General features: G+C 44.9%; 1 pseudogene; it reads right to left on the minus strand.

Annotated features, from left to right (window-relative positions):
* The window catches only part of LOC124776117, a 38,009-nt pseudogene extending 22,346 nt beyond the window's left edge, over positions 1–15,663 (minus strand).
* Positions 15,664–22,241: the final 6,578 nt, after the last annotated feature.

Raw genomic sequence — 22,241 nt, forward strand, 5'->3', positions numbered from 1 at the left:
TCGATGAGCGAGCAGACGTGCAGGATGCCTCGCAGACTAGGCGGTACCGTACCGTCAAATCAATGAGTTTGAAAGAGGGCGCATTATTGACATCAGAGAATATGATGCATCCATTCGGGGAATTGTTGCTCGTATGGGATGAAGCGTTTCGGCAGTGCGACGGGTGTGTGTAAATGGTGCACGGAAGGCCGTAGAACGTGATGAGATGGGTCAGGTCGCACAACCCAGACACCCCACCTTCCCCCGGAGAAGGTCGACATCTCATCCGAATGGTATTGAAGGACAGATCTGCGGCGTCCTCGGCTCAGGCGGAACAATGGAACACGTCGTACGTTTCTTATGACATGGGTTACGTGCGCGTCGTCCACTTCTCCGTCTACCTTTGGCGAATGTACAGAAACATGCTAGGCGTGGAGCGACGTCACTGGGAACAGGAATGACATCGTAGAGTGTTTTCGGATGAATCCAGGTTCTGTTTGTTTCAAAATGAGGGTTCGCCGCAGACGGGGGCAGCGGCATGATAGTGACTGCATTCGACAAGACATACAGCGCCAACTCAAGGCACGGTGTGGGTTGCTATTGGCTACAGCCATAAATCACAGTTGTTGAGTGTCCAGGGCACTGTGACCAGTGTGGCCTACGTGAATGATATCCTGCGACCCGTAGTCATACCCTTTCTGCACAACACTCCAGACGCTATTTTTCAGCAAGACAATGCACGACCACATGTTGCTGCACGAACACGTGCCTGCCTTCTTGGTGTCACAGGATGTCAGCGGTCTGCCCTGGTCTGCCAGATCACGAGCCAGTCGAAAATGTGTGGGGGTATGGTGAAACAGCGTTGTGACTCGATGCCAACCACCACAGACGAACTTCGCAACCAGGTGAGTGCAGCATGGATGGCTGTACCACAGAACACCATTCGCGCCTTATACGCGTCAATGCCATCACGGTCCGAGTGGGAGAGGGGATTTAAATCGGCCGCCCACCCTCAGGAGCTCAGTTCGCCAGCGCACCTGACGATGGCAGCATGTCTGATCGCCGAAATATTGTGCCCACTGGACGCTATGAACCGGCAGCATACCCGTGGACTGTTCGAGCAACTAGGTACTTAATTTGCATCTCCAAAAAAATCACCATCACTGCAGAACGTTAACTTTAGTAGCGAATACCGGAAATGGACTGAACAAGTGTCAGTCCTCCTGTTGAAGAGAGAGAGAGACTGAGGAATATGGCTGGGAGCAGCACCGGCAGCACCGGCGGGCTACGTACACTGGACGTCGAGCAGCAGCTGGACGGAGAGCGGCCGCTGCAGCGCGGGGTGGTGGGCGCGGCAGGCGACGGTGGCGCCGTGGTGGGCGCGCCGCAGCGACTGCAGGCGCAGCTCGGAGCGCCGCGACGCCCGGCCGCCCGGCTGGTGGCCCGGCACGCTCTCGGCGGGCGAGCCGTCGGCGCGCGACACCTGCCACGACAGCGACGGCGCCGGCACACCACCCTCCGCCACGCACCACACCGAGAGCGCGGCGCCCTCCCACACGGGCAGGAACTGGTTGCCCGGGTCCAGGCGCCGTCAGTCCACCTCCAGGAAGACGCCGTGCGGCGGCTCTGCCGTTCACATCGCAATACCCCGCCGTCACACTCCCGTATTCTCTTGTTCGTTAAGCTATACAGTTTACTTGATACTCGGAGTTTACAGCTGCAAAATGTAAGGTAAATAAGAAGGCGAGAATATAACAACTACAGCTCATCCGCCCTGAAGTCGTAACAGGATTTTTTCCTTCCTATACAGGGTGGTCCATTGATCTTGACCGGGCCAAATATCTCACGAAACAAACTACAAAGAACGAAACTTGTCTAGCTTGAAGGGGGAAACCAGATGGCGCTATGGTTGGCCCGCTAGATGGCGCTGCCATAGGTCAAACGGATATCAACTGCGAATTTTTAAAAAGGAAACCCCATTTTTATTACATATTCGTGTAGAACGTAAAGAAATGTGAATGTTTTGCTTAATTTTATCCATTGTTTTTCAGTGTTTCGTCCGCGACTGTTTTACTTTCGTAAAACGAAGAACAAACCGCCTTCAGTCACAAGTTGCGTTTATTTACTACACTGTGCATTTCGAGCCCTGGAGGCTCATCTTCAGGTGCTTTATAGTGATTTGCATCAGGTTTTTTTTTTGTTGTTTGCCTGTTGATATTACATGTTTCTGTTACAACATGGTATGTTGTAGATATAAGTTTAACAGCGTTAGAAATATGAAAATAATTAACAGTTTAAGATTGCATGACGTCTGCTTCTGTTGTGCAGTTGGTATACACAATATACATCTTTAATTTTGCAGTACATACTGGGATATATACATAGTCACACACTTTTTCGCACATTGTAGTAGCAGAACGTAAACATGCCAAAGATTCTCGTTCATACAGATGTTCTACTTCTAAATATAATCGATTTTCTTGTTCCACAGAAGATAATATGATATAGTATTATTAGTACACAGGTATTATTAAAATAATTATTTGGCACTATGTTGTAGGTTGTCAGCTGTTTGTACTATTATAGATTTGATTCCTCAGGAAAAAATAAACTTTTTTATTCATTTTACGAATATGAATGTTTTAGTTGGACCACTTTTTTCGCTTTGTGATAGATGGTGTTATAATAGTCACAAACATATGGCTCACAATTTTAGACGAACGGTTGGTAACAGGTAGGTTTTTTCATTTAAAATACAGAACGCACGTACGTTTAACATTTTATTTCGGTTGTTCCAATGTGATACATGTACCTTCGTGAACTTATGAATTCTGAGAAAGCATGCTGTTAAGCGTGATTACCTGTAAATACCACATTAATGCAATAAATGCTCAAAATGATGTCCGTCAACTTCAATGCATTTGGCAATACTTGTAACGACATTCATCTCAACAGCGAGTAGTTCGCCTTCCGTAATGTTCGCACATGCATTGAAAATTCGCTGACGCATGTTGTAAGGCGTTGTCGATAGCAAATATCCTTCAACTTTCCCCACAGAAAGAAATCCGGGGACGTCAGATCCGGTGAACGTCCGGGCCATGGTATTCTGCTTCGACGATCAATCCAACTGTCATGAAATATGCTATTCAGTACCGCTTCAACCGCACGCGAGCTATGTGCTGGATGTCCATCATGTTGGAAGTACATCGCCATTCTATCATGCAGTGAAACATCTGGTAGTAACATCGGTAGAGCATTACGTAGGAAATCAGCATACATTGCACCATTTAGATTGCCGTCGATAAAATGGGGGCCAATTATCCTTCCTCCCACAATGCCGCACCATACATTAACCCGTCAAGGTCGCTGATGTTGTACTTGTCGTAGCCATCGTGGATTTTCCGTTGCCCAATAGTGCATATTATGCCGGTTTACGTTACCGCTGTTGGTGAATGACGCTTCGTCGCTAAATTGAACGCGTGCAAAAAATCTGTCATCGTCCCGTAATTTCTCTTGTGCTAGTGGCAGAACTGTACACGACGTTCAAAGTCGTCGCCATGCAATTCCTGGTGCAAAGAAATATGGTACGGGTGCAATCGATGTTGATGTAGCATTCTCAACACCGACGTTTTTGAGATTCCCCATTCTCGCGCAATTTGTCTGCTACTGATGTGCGGATTAGCCGCCACAGTACCTAAAACATCTACTTAGGCATCATCATTTGTTGCAGGTCGTGGTTGACGTTTCACATGTGGCTGAACACTTCCTGTTTCCTTAAATAACGTAACTATCCGGCGAACGGTCCGGACACTTGGATGATGTCGTCCAGGATACCGAGAAGCATACGCAGCACACGCCCGTTGGGCATTTTGATAACAATAGTCATACATCAACACGATATCGACCTTTTCCGCAATTGGTAAACGGTGCATTTTAACACGGGTAATGTATCGGGAAGCAAATACCGTCCGCACTGGTGGAATGTTAAGTGGTACCACGTACTTATACGCTTGTGACTATTACAGCGCCATCTATCACAAAGCGAAAAAAGTGGTCCAACTAATACATTCATATTTCTTTACGTACTGCACGAATATGTAATAAAAAATGGGCGTTCCTATTTTTAAAAAACACAGTTGATATTCGTTTGACTTATGGCAGCACCATCTAGTGGGCCAACCATAGCGCCATCTGTTTCCCCCTTCAAGTTAGACGAGTTTCGTTCGTCGTAATTTTTTCATTTGATTCTTATTTCGTGAGATATTTGGCCCAGTCACTATCAATGGGCCGCCGGCCTTGGTGGCCGAGCGGTTCTAGGCGCTTCAGTCTGGAACCGCGCGACAGCTATGGTTGCAGGTTCGAATTCTGCCTCGGGCATGGATGTGTGTAATGTCCTTAGGTTAGTTAGGTTTAAGTAGTTCTAAGTTCTAGGAGACTGATGACCTGAGATGTTAAGTCCCACAGTGCTCAGAGCCATTTGAACCACTATCAATGGACCACCCAGTATTTATTGTTATTTCACACCCCTGCTCCCCGTGTGAGGGAGGGTGGGCTGTAAGCAGTAGAGGCAACCCACTTTTCAGGCAATTGACAATACAAAATTTAAAAAAAAATGGGAAACACATAGTGGACATGTTTACAGTTGACTTAAAATTTTTTAAAAGTGAAAAGAAATGGGATTTTTTGATATATGACACATGACTTCTTGCACTGCTAGTTAAAAACAGTAATAATAAAAGTTAAAATGGAACACAGTAAATGAACCATTAGAACAATTAAAACGTTGCTGACACACTGATATTTGGAAGAAGCACTTTCCTGTCACCAGAAACTGGAGAAACCTGTCATGGAAGAGGGAGTCAGCAGGTGAAGGGGAAAAGGTTGCCCATTATGGACGGTGGCAACGGCCTTGCCGCAGTGGATACACCGGTTCTCGTGAGATCACCAAAGTTAAGCCCTGTTGGGCGTGGCCGGCACTTGCATGGGTGACCATCTAACTCCCATGCACTGTTGCCATTTTTCGGGGTGCACTCAGCCAATTGAGGAGGTACTCAACCGAACAGTAGCAAGTTCGGTCAAGAATACCATCATACTGACTGGGAGAGCAGTGTGCTGACCCTACGCCCCTACTATCCGCATCCTCCTCTGAGGATGGCACGGCGGTCGGATGGTCCCGGTAGGCCACTCGTGGCCTGAAGACGGAGTGCTATATTATGGACGGTAGGAATGTGGTGGTATAAGGATGGAGGACTGGTGCAGAGCAGCGATGGGGAGTAGTGGCTATTGAGGCAGAAGATGGGGTGGAATAGAGTGGGAAATTGGTGACACTTATACGAGTAGTTGTTGGGAAAAGGGGTTGGGGAAAGAAAGGCAGTATGGGGGAAAAAGAGATAAGGAAATGTGGCGTGGGGTGGGAGAGGAAGTCTTGAGAAAGTGTGTTGGGTATAATGGGCTTACAGCTGGTAGGAATTCGTGACCTAGGAGGGGCAGAGGATTGGAGAGACCATGTGGAGGATGTGTATGTGGAGGGTTTGTGGGATGTGTTAGTAAAGGCATGGCAGCGTAGGAGTGCTGGCATGTAGAGAGGAAATGACAGAATAATTGGAGTCGAGTTTGCAGATGGTGAAGATTGTTTGGAGGTGTTCCACATGAATAGGAGAGGTGAGAATTTGATGAGTATTGTAGGATGTCACAAAACTCCTACATGCAATGCTCGATTTTGAGAGCCCCACACTGTGAAACTACATGAATTTGTCAGAAACTATTGGCTCCATCTTTTTTATTTTATAATGTAAGAGAACTACAGGGTGCCAATCCAAAGGAAGTCTTGGTTCCAAAATTAAATAAACTGAAAACTAAGATCGATAAAGGAGTGCAGCAAATTGTACGTTTATTGTGGAACCTGTAAGAGTTTTATACAGACCTTACATGGATGTTTCGAAATAGTTCGAAAAGCTACTAACTGGTGGCTCTGTAATCCCAAAATGTAATGCCTACAAGTAACGCACTGCAGTGCAGACCGACCAGTGTTCTGATGCACTGCCTCCAGTCGCTATCTCGGAAGGCCCCATCCCGTGGTCAACAAAGGGTAACTACCTAGGGATGACACTGGACTGCGTTCTCACCTGACAACCCCACACCTGCGTCATGTGCAACAAAGTATTGGGGACCTCCGCGCTTTTCTCGCATACCTGATCCTCAGCCCGGCATGTACGCTTCCTTCCTGATGATGATGATGAGAAAGTTTTATGAATTTATTTGTAAAAGTACAGACAGTGGAAATTAAAATGTCCTGTGGTGCCCCTCCTGCTCCAAGTCGCTCCATTTGACGTCCTACACTAGGGTGACCAAATTATTTTCGGTGAAAACCGGGACACATTCACCCGGGTGCCAATGGACACCTCATTCCACATGTACCCAGGTTTCTTAATTTAAATATTAATGTTTTGTTGATACATTTTGTTAACCCGATTATTATAACTACTAAGAGGATACAAAAGACTGATATAATCTAGATTATCTGTATAATTAATGACATTTAATGAACGTATACAGCAATAAAGAAATGTATTACGATTTTACAAAATTTTACAGCCATTCAACTTTTAATCAATTAATATTAACATGAGCTTTAATATTACTGAGCACTTGTAGATGGAATTGACTGTCCTTGGAGAAAAGGGTATTTTTCACTGCCTCTAGCCTTCTTGATCATGTCTTTGTTGTTTGAGATACAATGATAAAACTCGGCACAATCCATTTTGTAGTTGTACAGGATCTGCAGGATTGCTTCAAGAGAGTCCACCTCCATTCTGTTTCTTTCATCAGTCCACTGGATATTCATGAACGAAAATATTCTTTCCACATTGGCATTATGGGCTGGGATTGCAAATAAATATCTTGCAATTATTACCAACTCAGAGTAATGCTGAAGACAGTCACAGCTTTTAAAAAAACTCACCCACTTCTCATGACATTCCAATGGTGGTTTTTTTTCATCATTCCACTTGTGAAGACTTTCTTCAACAAAATTTATCATTATGGCGAACTGATCAAAGAAAATGGAATCATTGGTTTCAATCTCTTTACTCTTCAAATAAGAAACTGTCTGTTCAACACTTTCCCATTTTGGCACTCTCTTCAGTAACATCCAATCAAACACCGGCGATGAGGGTAAATATGAGGCGCTCCACTTGCTAAGATATTCTACACAAGTGTCATAAAACTTGTTAACTTCTTCTTAAAAACTCCTTTCCGGTGCTTCGGATACTTCTGCTCTTTTAAGGACAGATTTAACATTAAAAGAAATGAACTGCTGTTCTCTCCTCTTAGTAACAGTTTCCAGAGTATTTTTCAAATCATCATTTACCTCTATTACACTTTTCGTGCTTCCCTCAATTTCCTTTATTCCATGCTGCAAAGTGCTAAGCTGACTGTGAATGAACCATAAGCAGGCTTCATTTAAAGGGTTACTGAAAAACTGAACCAATATTTTGGGGGCTTTGTCTTCATCTAGGAAAAAATCTTTTAAGGGTTCAAACAGGCGGACTGCTCTTTCAGCTGCTGGAAACAGTGATAACCAGCGAGTTTCCGAGTGACACATTACATTCATATATTCAGTTCCCACATAGTCACAGAACTCCGTAAGCCTCTCTGTTCTAACAGTATATATGTAAACGTGTGAGTATACCTTTATGACGATAGTTTCAACATCACAGCTTAAACTGTCAGGAGATGTCTGCACGCTATTGTGTAAAACATGTGCAGGGCACACTATGCCTTCAATGTTTTCATGCAATGTTGCCTTTAATTTGGTAAATACGTTGCATTTGCCTTGCCTTTTTAAACCACCAAAGTTTGCGTTAGTGCTGTCTCCACAAAATGCCACACATTTATTTTTCTCAAGATCAAACATACAAACCTACATCAAACATACAAAATCTTGAAATTTCGTCAGATGTTTCATTAGGTAGCGAACACACCTTCAAAAGTTTGGTCTGAATTCCCTGATTAATATCGAAAAACTGAACAACAAAGGGAAATATTTTAGTGGCCTTATGATTGTGGTTCATGGTGTGGGTTCCTGTAGTCATGTCCTAGTTCATGAACCACGGGCAACGTATGAGTGGCCAAGTAAGTGGTCCCGACAGTCGGGATACCAGTTACTTTGGAATAAGGCTGGGCATCTCGGACATATTCTGAGTCGTGGTCACCTTTGTGCTCATACGGCAAAGACTATCAAATCCACCGGTTAGTCCCTCAGCCGTTAGGGGTAAAACCCAATGGGACTCGGGGCAAGTAAGGCTAGCAACCTGCTTCCCTGGTACTTTAAATATGATGCTGACAACAATCAGAGCAAAATGCCTCGGACCTTTGGAGGTGACGGAGTCCCACCTCTAACTGACAAACCAGGGACTCCTAAGATACGACTTGGCAAACAAATGGTAATGAGATGGGGAGCTATTAATATCAATGGGGGCTACTCTGGGAAGAAGGTAGAGCTGGCAGAGGCTGCAAGTAAGATGGGGCTGGACGTTTTAGCTGTTAGTGACATCCGGATAAGGGGTGAGAAAGAAGAAGAAGTGGGAGAATACAAGGTCTACCTGTCAGGAGTCAAAGCAGGAATAGCACAATGGGGTGTAGGGCTTTACATCAGGAAAGAAATGGAACCCAGTGTCGTTGCAATAAGGTATGTAAGCGAACGACTGATGTGGATAGATTTGACAGTGTCTAGCAAGAAAATTAGGATCGTGTCAGTATATTCGCATTGTGAAGGGACTGATCAAGATAAGATGGATAGTTTTTATGAGGCACTCAGTGATGTAGTTGTTAGAGTAAAGGACAAGGACAGTGTTCTGCTCATGGGTGATTTTAACGCCAGGATTGGAAATCGAACAGAAGGGTATGAAAAGGTTATGGGTAAATTTGGAGAGGATATGGAGGCCAACAGGAACGGGAAACAACTCTTGGATTTCTGTGCCAGTATGGGCTTAGTAATCACAAACTCCCTTTTTAAACATAAGAACATTCACCGGTATACTTGGGAAGGCAGGGGAACCAGATCTGTCATTGACTATATAATAACAGATCAGGAATTCAGGAAGGCTGTGAGGGACACACGTGTATTCAGGGGATTCTTTGATGACACTGATCATTATTTAATCTGCAGTGAAATTGGGATTGTGAGGCCAAAAGTGCAAGAGGTCAGGTCCATATGTAGGAGGATAAGAGTGGAGAAACTTCAGGATAAGGAAATCAGGCACAAGTACATAACAGCGATCTCAGAAAGGTACCAGTTAGTTGAATGTAGTCAATTACAGTCATTGGAAAAGGAATGGACAAGATACAGGAACACAGTACTAGAAGTGGCTAAAGAATGTCTTGGAACAGTAGTGTGTAAAAGTAGGATGAAGAAAACAGCTCGGTGGAATGATACAGTCAAGGCAGCCTGTAAAAGGAAAAAGAAGGCGTATCAGAAATGGCTACATACCGGAACCCAGGTAGACAGAGAAAGTTATGTTGAAGAAAGAAACAAAGCCAAACAGATAATTGCAGCATCCAAGAAGAAATCGTGGGAAGACTTTGGAAACAGGTTGGAGACTATGGGTCAAGCTGCTGGAAAACCATTCTGGAGTGTAATTAGCAGTCTTCGAAAGGGAGGTAAGAAGGAAATGACAAGCATTTTGGACAGGTCAGGAAAACTGCTGGTGAATCCTGTGGATGCCTTGGGCAGATGGAGGGAATATTTTGAAGAGTTGCTCAATGTAGGTGAAAATACGATCAGTAATGTTTCTGATTTCGAGGTAGAATGGGATAGGAATGATGATGGAAATAGGATCACATTTGAGGAAGTGGAAAAAATGGTCAATAGATTGCAGTGCAATAAAGCGGCTGGGGTGGATGAAATTAAGTCGGAACTCATCAAATACAGCGGAATGTCAGGTCTTAAATGGCTACATAGGATAATTGAAATGGCCTGGGAGTCGGGACAGGTTCCATCAGACTGGACAAAAGCAGTAATCACACCAATCTTTAAACATGGAAACAGAAAAGATTGTAACAACTACAGAGGTATCTCTTTAATCAGCGTTGTGGGTAAAATCTTCTCAGGTATTGTTGAAACGAAAGTGCGAGTATTAGTTGAGGACCAATTGGATGAAAATCAGTGTGGGTTTAGGCCTCTTAGAGGTTGTCAGGACCAGATCTTTAGCTTACAGCAAATAATGGAGAAGTCTTATGAGTGGAACGGGGAATTGTATCTGTGCTTTATAGATCTAGTAAAGGCATATGACCGGGTTCCTAGGAGGAAGTTATTGTCTGTTCTACAAGATTATGGAATAGGAGGCAAACTTTTGCAAGCAATTAAAGGTCTTTACATGGATAGTCAGGCAGCAGTTAGAGTTGACGGTAAATTGAGTTCATGGTTCAGAGTAGTTTCAGGGGTAAGACAAGGCTGCAACCTGTCTCCACTGTTGTTCATATTATTTATGGATCATATGTTGAAAACAATAGACTGGCTGGGTGAGATTAAGATATGTGAACACAAAATAAGCAGTCTTGCATATGCGGATGACTTAGTTGTGATGGCAGATTCGATTGAAAGTTTGCAAAGTAATATTTCAGAGCTAGATCAGAAATGTAAGGACTATGGTATGAAGATTAGCATCTCCAAAACGAAAGTAATGTCAGTGGGAAAGAAATATAAACGGATTGAGTGCCAAATAGGAGGAACAAAGTTAGAACAGGTGGACGGTTTCAAGTACTTAGGATGCATATTCTCACGGGATGGCAACATAGTGAAAGAACTGGAAGCGAGGTGTAGCAAAGCTAATGCAGTGAGCGCTCAGCTATGATCTACTCTCTTCTGCAAGAAGGAAGTCAGTACCAAGACTAAGTTATCTGTGCACCGTTCGATCTGTCGACCAACTTTGTTGTATGGGAGCGAAAGCTGGGTGGATTCGGGTTACCTTATCAACAAGGTTGAGGTTACGGATATGAAAGTAGCTAGGATGATTGCAGGTACTAGTAGATGGGAACAATGGCAGGAGGGTGTCCACAATGAGGAAATCAAAGAAAAACTGGGAATGAACTCTATAGATGTAGCAGTCAGGGCGAACAGGCTTAGATGGTGGGGTCATGTTACACGCATGGGAGAAGCAAGATTACCCAAGAGACTCATGGATTCAGCAGTAGAGGGTAGGAGGAGTCGGGGCAGACCGAGGAGAAGGTACCTGGATTCGGTTAAGAATGATTTTGAAGTAATAGGTTTAACATCAGAAGAGGCACCAATGTTAGCACTGAATAGGGGATCATGGAGGAACTGTATAAGGGGGGCTATGCTCCAGACTGAACGCTGAAAGGCATAATCAGTCTTAAATGATGATGATGATGATGATGATATGATTGCTGGCATCAGTGGATATGCCATAGAAAGGAGACTTTTTGATGTATTCAAGTCTTTCTTTTACACTCTGGGGAGCAATAATTCCTTTCACTAAGGCTGACACTTTAGTTCTTGCTGAACTAAACTTTTTTGCAATGGAAGAATCATCAAACATAATGCTGTTAAGCTTATTAGTTCAATCACTAGATTTATATGTTTGGTGATGTTTTACTGTGTGGTAGGCTAGTGTAAGCTCGGCTGCTCGAACTTTCGTCTCTTCACTTGACTGATGTTTCACAAAATAATTTTGTAGAGTTTTACTGCAGCTCGGTGCAATGTATCTGTTAATGCGTTTCTTTGACCTGAGGTGATCAACTATGTCGGAACGTCCACCATGACTTATACTAATAAAACAGTTACATACGGACCACTCTGCTTCGTAATCAAAACGACCTTTCTTAATGAAATTCCATTCTTTGGACTAACAGTCACTGAACTTGCAGGCACGTTTCGGCATTGCGTTTCACAGTACTGCAGCAATAATACCACTAATATGAGAAAAAACTATTGCAGTTTGTGTAACAAAACATCAACTACTACACTGTTCTGACAATGTGTGTGTGAGTTAGAGGCGCGACAATCGAACGGTTTCATAGGTCTGTTACAATAATACAACTTACTACTTGTTGGCCAAAGTCCCGCTCAAAGTAAATTATTGCCTGAGTGTATCAATACTGATAATGTGATTACTAGTATGGGACAATGGAAGTTTTAGACAAATAAACTAAAATATATTAATTTCTTGTGTTGTATTTCCTTTAATATAGCGAAATCCCAAAAATTTGAGAAAGTTTCACGAAATATATTTAAAAACTAAATTCCGGCACTTTTGAGTGTCCCGAAGCAAATTTTCGGGACACCGGAACACAGGGATGAAAACCGGGACAATCCCGGTTTTCCGGGACGTTTGGTCACCCTATCCTACACCCCTTAACAAAATGCTGGATGCATCATCACGAAGCTGACACATGTAGCTAAAAGTAATGCAAAAAAGAAATTATTTTACGAAATAGTTTCTGTAAAATCGTTTGTGAGAGATTGCACGGCGTGTGTCTCGAGTCTGTCATCGCTGACCAGTGGAAACGGGTCAGACACTGTCGGCTTCCCCTGGTTACTGCGCATCGGCCATCGGACATGTGTGGACATTCAACAGAGGACACGAGATACGCGAGGCGACGCACCGATGACGTGGAGCCGCAGCGGCGGCGAGGCGGCCAGCAGGCGGCCGGAGCGCGCGTCGCGCCGCTCGCAGCGCCACAGCCCGGCGTCCTCCAGCCTGGCGCTGCTGATGCGCAGCTGGCCCGACGCCAGCGTCACGTGGCGCGGCCCGCCCTCGGCGCCGCCTCCGCCGCTGCCGGCCGGCGACCCGGCGCTGGCGGGCCGCGACAGGTGGCGCCACAGCGGCGCGCCCGGCGGCGGCGCGCACTCCAGCAGCGCCTCCTGGTGCAGCCGCAGCTCGACGACGCGCTCGCGCTCCGCGGGGCCGGGCAGCAGCAGCGGCGGCGCCGGGGGCGGCGTCGCGGCCGACGCGGAGGCGGAGGCGGCGGGGTGCTGGCGGTGGCGCCGCTCGCGCCTCCCGCACTGCAGCGGCTGGCCGCTCTCTGCAACACGAGGACTCGACTCACTGGTCGCTCGCGTCTGCTACAGGTTTAGTTCAAATGGTTCAAATGGCTCTGTGCACTATGGGACTTAACATCTATGGTCATCAGTCCCCTAGAACTTAGAACTACTTAAACCTAACTAACCTAAGGACATCACACAACACCCAGTCATCACGAGGCAGAGAAAATCCCTTACCCCGCCGGGAATCGAACCCGGGAACCCGGTGCGGGAAGCGAGAACGCTGCCGCACGACACGGGTTTAGTCTCTACGGCTTCTGAAATACACTGAGGAGACAGCAGTCGTAGGATCCCTTCCCACCCCCGTCCGCTGCAGCGCCTGTACTCCCACATCCCACCTGCTCTCCATCTCTGCACACTCCATCCCCTTGCCCAAGGTGGCTTCCGCCAACTCCCCCTCCCTGATGGCGGCCTCATCCCCTCCATCTACCCCTCCTATCAACTTTGATCCTCCCTCCCACTGTGCTTTTCTCCCAGGGCACCCTCTCTCCCCTCTTTCCCTCCTTTCTTCCTCTCTCCTTCCCCTCCCCTCTGGGCTTCCACTACCCACCCCCCAACCTTCTCCCTGCCCCCCCCCCCAATCTCCTCTGGCAATGTCATCAACACCTGCACCTCTTCCCTTTGGCAGGTCCCCGGCTTTGTGCGTAAACAGTGAATCTTCGTGCCCCGGAGATCGTCGCCAGTGCTTGTGTGTGTCTTCGTGTTAGTGCTTAAGTGTCTCCCCCTTTGTGCTCCACCATTCACGTGTGTAATTTCTGTCTCCTCGATTTGTGTACAGCGATGAACGTTTTTTATTCGGACAAGTGCGCCTGTGAATGGCAACATGTATTTTAATATGTCTGTCTACCGTTTTTATCCACCATGATTGTTTTGTTTTTCTGTCTCTCTTTATACACTGTCTGTGTTATCTGTGGTCGAAGAGCGGCATAGGTAGGCCGCTGCCGGCCTACCTATCGTGTAAAGGTGCCGAAATGACAATAAAGAAGAAACAAAAAAAATGTCGTGGGATTACTCCTAATATCGTGCTGGGCCTCCTTTTGCTGGGAGTAGTACAGCAACTCGACGTAGTATGGGCCGAACGAGTCGCTGGAAGTCTTCTGCAGAAATACTGAGCTACGCTGCCTGTACAGCTGTCCATAATAGCGAAAGTGTTGCCGGTGCAGCATTTTGTGCACTAATTGATGTCTCGTTTATGTCCCATAAATGTTGGATGGGTGGCCAAATCATTTGCTCGAATTGTTCAAACCAATCACTTGACCTATCGCTGTTTTGGAACTCCTCTAATTGCTGCATATGCTCTCCAAGTAGCCGAACATAACGATTTGAAGTCAATAATCGGTTCACTCGCACCGGATGACCTAGTCCATTCCATGCACACAGCCCACACGGTTATAGACACACCACCAGCTTCCACAGTGCGTTGTTGATGATCTCGGTGCCTGGCCTCGTGGCGTCTGCGCCACAAAATCTACACTCAGCTCTTACCATCTGAAATCGGGACTCATCTGATCAGCCCACGGTTTTCCAGTCGTCGAGAGTCCAACAGAGCCTACGAGAGGCGCTGCAGGCAATGTCGTGTTGTTAGCAAAGCCACTCGCGTCAGTCGTCTGCTGCCGTAGTCCATTAATGCCAAATTTCTCCGCACAGTCCTAATCAAAATGGTCATCGTACGTCCCAGATTGATTTCTGCGGTTGTGTCACGCACTGTTGCTTGTCTGATAGCACTGACAACTCTACACAAACCCCATTAAGTAACGGCCTCTGTGGCAGAGCGGTTCTAAGCGCTTCAGTCCAGAACCGCGCTGCTGCTACGGTCGCAGGTTCGAATCCTGCCTCGGGCATAGATGTGTGTAATGTCCTTAGGTTAGTTAGGTTTAAGTAGTTCTAAGTCTAGGGTACTGATGAGCTCAGATGTTAAGTCCCATAGTGCTTAGAGCCATTTGAACCCCATTAACTGAAGGCTACTGCGACGTCCGCAGTGAGAGTTAATGCCTGAAATTTGGTATTTTCGGCACGTTCTTGACACTGTGGATGTCGGAATATTGAATTCTCTAACAATATACGAAATGGAATGTCCCATGTGTCTAGCTCCAACTACCATTCCGCGTTCAGAGTCTGCTAATTGTCATCGTGTAGCCATAATCACGCCGTAAACCTGTTCACATGAATCACCTGAGTACAAATGACACCTTTGCCATTGCACTGCCCTTTTATTTCTTGTGTATGCGATACTACAGCCATTTGTATACGTGCATATCGCTATCCTCTGACTATCGTCATCTCAGTATAATTATTTGCGTCTCAGTCGATTAATATGCGTGTGCAAGATCGATACTTGTTTTCTGCACACTGGAATATCTTTGGGACATTACCTAAAGTGACGTTAGGTTCAGTTATTTTTCGATTTCGCGCTTCATAATTTCCTGAGTTACTTGACAGCAGACGCAATTAGTAATGTTGTTATCTCTGACTGAATCTCATATACATGTCCACTTCTCAGTTTTGTGTACACACCAAATAACCCTAACATATCTCTGAAGACTGGACGACACACATTTCATAGTGACACACTAGATTCAGTGGGAGAGTACCTTGTTTCACTTATCCGTCATACCAGACATCTCGTGATATACTGTATTGCATCATTTCGATTACAACACAACAGAGTGACTATTTCAGTGCAGACAATGCAGGGTATCAAATAACAAAGAAAGTAATAATATTATGAAATTAAAATGCAACAATTTAATTAAAAACTAATTGGTTAATATAGCCAAATTAAATCATCAATTTCCGCAAAAAACATACGACACATGAGGATTTTTATACGAGAAACAAACCACATGCACAAAATGCAAGGTGTGGATCTGAGACGAGCCTAGGGTTTTAACCTATCATCCTTACTTTTCTATTTTGTATAAAATGATTTATCGCAAAAATGTACAGATATCTTTAAAGATATGTGTCTGTGAAAGTAACTTAAAGTTGCCAACATTAGTGTTGTTAACAACAATAAGCTGACATTTAACACGGAGCTTTTTATTTTTTGATATGTATCTTTTTATATAATTTCGTTTTAGATTATAATAATTTTTAAAAATATTATACTCATGTCTTGTGTGTAAGAGTATATGGTTGAAATTGGCCAATTGCATGGATAATGAAAAGAATACAGCCTACTTGGACCATGTTTTCATTCTGAAAACACGTTCAGGCGGTGGACCCCCACAATAACAAAAAAAAAAAAAAATTTCAAACATAAAACCTGATGTAGAGAACGTCTGCAGCGCAGGATAATTTAAAGACCTGAGACCATTTGATCCCCGATGTAAGTAAAGACTTCACTAATCTCCACCTCCAACCTTAAGGATTCGTCCTTGACGATTTAAAAGAAACAGAAATGTTGAACAAGCGTAATCACACCCTGAGTTTAGGTTAAAGGAACAAACCACACTCAAACATAGGCCAATTCCAAGTAATTATTTTGAGTACTATAATGATATATTCATGTCTAGGCCCTTCAGTCTATTGTAACCTCGCCGGCCGAAGTGGCCGTGCGGTTCAAGGCGCTGCAGTCTGGAACCGCAAGACCGCTACGGTCGCAGGTTCGAATCCTGCCTCGGGCATGGATGTTTGTGATGTCCTTAGGTTAGTTAGGTTTAACTAGTTCTAAGTTCTAGGGGACTAATGACCTCAGCAGTTGAGTCCCATAGTGCTCAGAGCCATTTGAACCATTATTGTAACCTCCGGTATAGTTTAGCAGTTTTGATGATGGCACTTTCGTTCATTATATATCTTTATTTTAACTACCTGCCACATATTCATGTGTTGTCCTTGGGGTACTTCATTATCATGTTGTCGTGCACTTTATGAAAGAGATTTCATCTTTTTTTTGTCTTGGTGCTTGGTTATCCACTGTTTTGTTTTATGCCTTGTTATCAACTTGTTGAGTGGTAACTATTTTATTCTTCTCTGGGTTATTTATTTGTACATTATAGTTTTAACTCTTGGTCTGAGTCTGCATACGTTTATTGACAACATAAGTGAAATTCGCTTTTTGTCACGCATTGTTTTTTTTTCTTATTATGACCTCGTTGAGTGGTATCTGTTTTATTCCCTACTGCGTTATTTACACGTACACCAGATTTTATATCAGCCTTTATATGCTTTTTGATAACTTTTTTTTTACATTCGCTACCTAATGTGTCTTTTTTGACCACGTGGCTAATTCATACAAGTGTGTTCTACATTTTAGACGGCCGAAAAACAACATGCAACACCTAAAAGAACTGTGCTCAGTGGCACCAGGTTATAACGTGTGTGTACTGGGAGACTCTGCGGTTAGTGATTCATTTGCCACGCTCAACGGCAATCAGACTGCGTTCAGGAGGCCTGTCTGTGCACCCTCTGCTTTAACTCTCTGGGCGGTAAATTTGCTGAGTTCAGAGGTGAACAGTGTTCGCAACATTCAATCTAGGATACAACAATTCCCACTCCTGTAGACCAGTTTCAGGACGTTGTGAAGATGCACGTCAAGATCGGCACGTTGTGCGAGCAACGGTGGCCGACCGAACATCGTCCAAGGGCGAAATCTGGGCACATGTTGCACCTGCTTTGGTATCAGGGACAGTTGTGATTCGTCTACTCGTAGCAAGTCTAAGATAACGTGTGACCCATCGCCAGGCTACCACCATCACGTCGCCGCCGAAGTCAGCTATTCTGGAGTCATTGAAGAGTTCACTAGAGTGTGGAATGGTGCTGCAGTTATCGTGAGTGACGAAAGCAGGTTCTGCCTGTACGTGAATGATGTATGGCGCAGACATAGGTAGCCACCCATTCTAGAGTGTTCGCCCACGATACCAGGTCCCATGCCAGGCATCAGGATGTGTGGAGCAATCAGTTACAAGTCGCAGCAATATTTGCGGTTTCTGCAGGGTAAAGTAACCAGTGCCCGCTACGTTGCACGGACAGTTGCCCACATGCTACTACCACATCTTCGACACGGAAGTGATGTAATTTTTCAGCAGGACAATGCGCATTTACATACGGCTGCCGCGACATGTCTTGCTCTTTGTGATGTATAAAAACTGCTGTGGTCAGCAAGATCACCAGATATCTCTCCAACTGAACACGTGTGGGTCATGACGAAGCGGAAACTTAGTCGGTTCGAGAGTTTGCAAGAAAGATTGCCGAAATGCAACAAAAGGGGCAAGGCGCTTGAGATAATTTATCGCAGGATGCCATCTGGCACGTTTTCGATCATTTGCATGCGAGAATACACACCTAGGTTGCCGCCAGAGGTGGGTTCACTGTGTACTGATGCGAACCTTTCTGCAGCCTTTACTGTGTGAAATGCGTTGCATTTGGACTGAATTTATCATGATAAAATCCTACAATGATGAGCAACCTGTCAAAGCGCTTGTCAATAAAAATGCCTTTCCCACCGAGAGTGCTGCATGTTTCTCCGCGCACAGTGTATGTATCACCCTTCCCTCTTTTCCACGTATTTGCTGCCTTATATCTTTGTTATACCTTCCACTTAAAACGTCCCTATGGTTCCTGCCTTAAATGTTTGCTATTTTTTTTAGCTGCAACTTGTATGTATTTGTCCTTCTCTATTAGTTCAAATATTACAGTTAATTGCTTGCATTGTTCTCCTGGGATATATTAATAATTTATTCGTTGTATTCTTCATTTTTCCTTTATTTTATGGATTTCACGAGCACGTAAGCGGACGGTCTACTCAGCTCGGGCTTTCTTCAGCTTATTCCGTGGGGCTTAGGTCGTTGCCATGTTATCAGTTCTCATGCAGGTCGCCTGCGCCGCCACACCCTGCTCGTAAGCCGCCGGGCCGAGCCATTTTAGGTTAGTTAGTATAGGTTTCTCCTTGCTGGCTGCCGAACCAGCCTCTCCCCCCCCCCCCCCCCCCACCTTCTTCAGTCCCCGCCTACTGTACCGACGCATAAACACGCTTGGTTATTGTATTTAATTTGTCATGCATTTTCTTCTTGTCACTCCACTTACTGTAGTATTACTGTTACAGTTCTATGTGTCGCACAGACGTGTGTTTAATCTTTTATGATTGATTTGCCTGCCTGCCACGCATCCAGAAATTAATAAAATACGTGAGTGGTGCCAATAATTATGGTTTTCTCTCAACTTTCGATCATTAAGCTACCCCTTTTTGTGCAGCTCCCTCTCTTTTTGTTCGCAGTTGCTGACACGGGAGAATATATTGGGTTTAAAGCATGCTGTCGAGATCCAACAAACGCCTATGACAAGGCATGTCCACGTGCGCCACTTAGCGACATGGAGCCGGACAAGCGCTTCTGGAGAAAGTGAGCTACTCAGAATAACTGCCGCTAGTAAACAAGGCCGGCCACAGATGGTCCTGGAGCCTCGAGCACTGGTAGGAGGGCCAAAGGGGAGTCAGCATAGGCTTGCAGAGACGGAACATTGCAGAATAGTTGAAAAATAAGATAGGGAAAGCGGATGCAAGGCCTCGTATTCGAGTGGGAAAGGTCTTCGAAAGGTCTATAAAGGAACAGCCATAGGCAGTAGGAAGTCAGCATCCAGTGAACAGCGAGTCAGCATCAGGCAGACACTGGCCAGCGTCGCCGAGGCGGCGGCACTGGAGGGCAGCAGTGGGTGCTGATGGAGCACTAAAGCGTAGACTAGCAACAGATGGTGACGTTTCGCTGTACGTAATTGCAACCGATAGATAAGCAGCAACTTTACAAGATACAGTTTCAGTTGGAATAGCGCCTCAGATTCACGGTCGGGTCACGTCAATGTGACCTCCGGCTATGTTCGACGTCAATGTGCCATAACCATTCACAGGCAGCAGGTGGCAGCACTAGCAGTGGAGGGTATATAAAGCGTGCTGGGGGACGCGGAAAACTGCAGTCGCTATCGTACTGCGGAAAGGGAGCGATTTATCTAACTCCAGAAGGGTATTATCATTGGCTTTCGGGCCAAGGGTGTAAGCACTTCCGAAAGGGGTAAGTCTGTAAACTACTCGCTTGCCGCCGTGGTTCAAGAATATCGTGCGTGCCAATATGGCGCTATCCAAAACTGGCGCCGAGGCAACTGTGTTATACTACTGACTACAGTTGACAGTGTGGGCGGTGTGTACAGGAGAGTGGACGTGCAACTGTTGAGCAACTGACCGGCAAGATGAACCAAGGAGCTAGCAACAGTATCCCCTCAAAGATCTGTGAGTGAATGTTACTGCGTATGGGCTTCCGCAGCAGGCGTCTGCTTCATGAATACATGCTGGCTGCTGTTCGGCGACAAGGCTGGAATTGCCACGCCAATGTCGCAATTGGACGTCCACTAAGTGGCGACAGTTGGCCTAGGTGACAGATGGCAGTTGGTGGGTACGGCATGAAACGTCTGAAAGCAAATTCCCTGCAACAATCGTCGGAAGAGTCCAGGCCGGCGAACGGAGCATTGTAGTCTGGGGAATGTTTTCACGGCATTCCCTGGTTGATCTCGTCATCATGAAAGGCACAATGGATATCCTGTGGACCATGTTTGTTTCTTCTAGGCACGATGACATCTGACAGCAGGACAGTGCAAAGTGTCGCACAGCTCACAATGTATGTGCATGTTTCAAAGAGCACCAATATGGGTTTATGTTACGCTTCTCCCCACCGCCTTGCTCGGGCTCTTCGCAGCATGGATCTTGAGCTGAGAAACCTAGAGTAGGTGGCCATGGCACTGAAGTCAGGCATGGCTCCACGTCCGTGCCAGTACCTTCCAGAATCCCATTGACTCTCTACCAGCGCGTCTCGCAGAGGCCCGTGCTCCAAAAGGTGGTGATTCAGGCTTTTGACAGGTGGTCACAGTAATCTGACTGTATAGTGTAGTTATCGTTGAGGATTTCACTATGTGGTAGAAACAAGTAGCTGAGTAATACTCGTCTCCTGCCAGATAGGCAAAGGAGCCGTTAATGAGTGGTGAATTAGGCCAAGGGGCCAATGATTGATTCGTTATGCCAAGAGATCAGTGATTCAGAACTTAGCAGAACTAGTGGTAGCAAGTGCACCGAGAGAAATTGGAGCCAATGTGCAAGAGGATTGAAAAGAGCTCTGTCTCAGCTATATGTATAACGAAGGGTAGCTGATAGGACACTACTCACATCAACGTGTTTAATGATAAATAAATCTATTTAAAGAAAATTAATAACTTGCTTCTTCAGCACATCACCATCCCTGCAAAATCCTTAATCTTTGTTGCCCAATTGCAGACACTACCCTAAGCAAACAATGAGATTCTATTCCCTTTCGACTCTGCTATAAAGGTTAATTAGAGAAACTAATCAACTCCACAGACCCACATTGTCGTTAATGTCCTGACTGCACTACACGGGCACAAAAATGCTATATTGGTGGATTGGATCTGTGCCAGGACGTGACAACCTGATGATGGAGCTACAAGCCTCCAAAACTAGTGGTGCAGCAAAAAGATAGCTACAACTGCAGCAGATTCTTAATTCTATCAATATATTACCGAAACTGTTGTTAGATAAAACCAATAAAGTTTCACTATATGAACAAAGCTACAAATGGTATTGAAACATATGATCATTTTTTATATTTTAGTTTTAGAGAAAATGAGAAAGTTTCAACAAAACAAGACAAAACATAATTACGAGTTAATAATTTTTAAGATTATGATATGCAACGAGGAGATATTAAGAAGGTAGGAAAGATCAATCAAGTATGGCGAAAGCTTCGAAAAGAGTTATGTATCTTATAAATATTCCTCATAATTAAACAAGTCCATAAACTGTAATAACGCATTTATTAGTGTATAATGGTGCAATGAAGTGTGAACAGCCACTACAAAATATATTTTTAGAGAATAAATAAGGTAAAATAATGAATGTAAACACTTTATTACCAACAACTATAAAATTACTACAGTGTTTGGAAGACTGAATGATGATGAAAATTCCTAGTCTATGAAAACTCTGTGGCAGACTAAGTCACAAATATGGACCTTTGCATTTTGCCACCATTTGAACTATTCAGGCACGACCCACGACCTGCCCTCACAGTTTAACTTCTAATGGAACTTCTTCTCCAACTTTCGGAACTTCACAGAAGTGCCGCATTTTGGGGTCAACATTTTTGGAAGACAGGATATTTTTGAGAAAGGACTTAGCTAGAGAGTATTTCCAGTATGGAGTGAG

The sequence above is a fragment of the Schistocerca piceifrons genome, chromosome 2 (genome assembly GCF_021461385.2).
Source record: "Schistocerca piceifrons isolate TAMUIC-IGC-003096 chromosome 2, iqSchPice1.1, whole genome shotgun sequence".
NCBI lineage: Eukaryota > Metazoa > Arthropoda > Insecta > Orthoptera > Acrididae > Schistocerca > Schistocerca piceifrons.